This window comes from Pinus tabuliformis, chromosome 7 (assembly GCF_031772625.1).
Source record: "Pinus tabuliformis cultivar Carrire ecotype Pingquan chromosome 7, CPIR1, whole genome shotgun sequence".
NCBI classification, from domain to species: Eukaryota; Viridiplantae; Streptophyta; class Pinopsida; order Pinales; family Pinaceae; genus Pinus; species Pinus tabuliformis.
The window spans coordinates 1,268,069,770-1,268,071,737 of NC_142293.1; the positions used below are offsets into that span (position 1 = coordinate 1,268,069,770).

The following is a 1,968-nucleotide window of genomic DNA, read 5'->3' on the forward strand; positions in this document are numbered from 1 at the left end:
CATCTCCATAGGTTTGTGCTACAAAGAAACAGCGGGGATTACTTATCCACTATGATAGATGCACTCTATTATACGATATGTATTTTCCGTTAATGCAGATTATTACCATTTCATTATTGCTATTCCAGAACAGTGGGTTAACGTATGGCTTTGGAAAATTTTAAAATCAGTGTCAGTTTATATTAAATTTGCATTTATCGCCTTAAAGTGAGCTTTCATAAATCTCGGGGTGCCTTTAAATAGCATACCGTTGATCCTTCCAAGCAATGTGTCTCTTACAAAGTGTGTTCCATATGGAATTTCATACTTTTACTGCTATTCTGTCTTTCCGTCTGCCCGTAACATTAATGGCAGGCCGCGAGCGTGCTGTCACAGCAGCTGTTGTTGGTTTATTTTTCTGTTTGCTCTTCATATGACTGTTGCAGAAGAGAAGAATTAGGGGCAGATTGCCTCCAGGACCCTTTCCATGGCCAATAATCGGAAATTTTTACCAATTGGTACAGCCCGCTCGCCGTACCCTTAAAGGTCTTGCTGACAAATATGGCCCCATTTTCTTTCTGCGCTTAGGTTCTATCCCTACTGTCATCGTTTCTTCTTCTGAGATGGCCAGGCTCTTTCTTAAAACCCATGATTTGGTGTTTTCCAGCCGGCCTCTAACATCCGCTGGGAAATACATATTTTTCAATTCTCAGGATGTGACCTTCACTCAGTATGGAGATCACTGGAGGAAAATGAGAAAAATATGCGTATTAGAACTCCTGACTTCCAAAAGAATCGAGTCTTTCAGGCCCGTGCGAGAGGAAGAGGTGTTTGCCATGATCCGTTCAATCTGGGAGGAGAGTGAGAGCGGAATAATAAGCGTGAACCTGAGCAAGGCCATCTCTACTCTCAACTCCAACATTATTTGGCGGATGCTGGCAGGGAGGAAATTTACTGACGATGATTTAGGTGAGGATTTCGGAAGTTTTAAGGATTTAATAGTTGAGCTGATATCTACAGCGGGAGCTTTTAACATCGGAGACTTTATTCCTTGTTTAGATTGGCTTGATCTGCAAGGCATCAAACGGCGCATGAAGAAGATGCATAAAGCATTCAATGAATTTGCAGAGGAAATAATGGAAGACCGCGTTCCTCATCGCATGGCCTTGACATCGAATCGCGAGAAAGAGGAAGAGCCCTGTGTTAAAGATTTCGTCATGTATTGCTCGAGAAAGCTGAGGCCGACTCCAAAATGACGCAGGAAACTTGTAAATGTGGTAGAAAATCTGCATAGATGAATCTAGCTAGTAAAGGTTGAACACACAGCTTTGCAGAGCAAAAACACTTAGAAAAAATCGAAAGAAAAAAAAGAATGGTTTATTAGAAAATAGGTTACAATGCTCATGATATATCATCACTGGGTGAAGATCCCAAGGTAATGCACTATAGTGGTGATCAATGAGAAGACTCAACACCTACAACAAGTTCTGGAGAGAACTAGCCAGTTGCGGAGTGAAAGAAGGAGAAAATCAGGGAGTAAATCATGCAAAAAAACTAACCAGTTGCGAAGTTAAAGAAAGAGCAAATCAAGGAGTAAATCATGCAGAAGAACTAACCAGTTGCGGAGTTAAAGAATGAGCAAATCAAGGAGTAAATCATGCAAAAGGAATCTTGCATGTGGTCCCATGCTCTAACTCATAGTTCGCATGTAGGTGTGTAGTACTTCCAACACCCCCCCTAAACACGACTATGGGGAAAAATAGAAAATGGGCCCTGGCAACTAAGGCCAAAAGTCACCCAAAATACAGTGCAACTTGTACTAAAATTGAGGAAAGAGGGAAAACCTCGTGGGAAAAACCCCCCCTCAAAATACAATGTAATCAAAAGAAAAGAGGAAGAAAAAACAATTGCTAAGCAACTGTGTCCTTCACTCCAAGACGATCTCACAGAGAGCGAAACTTCTACTCAGTGAATGTCTTGGTGAAGATG

The 1,968-nt window shown here is 41.5% G+C and overlaps 1 pseudogene; it reads left to right on the forward strand.

The window, feature by feature from the left end:
* Window positions 1-293: 293 nt before the first annotated feature.
* Window positions 294-1,235, forward strand: LOC149252050 (cytochrome P450 750A1 pseudogene; annotated as a pseudogene).
* Window positions 1,236-1,968: the final 733 nt, after the last annotated feature.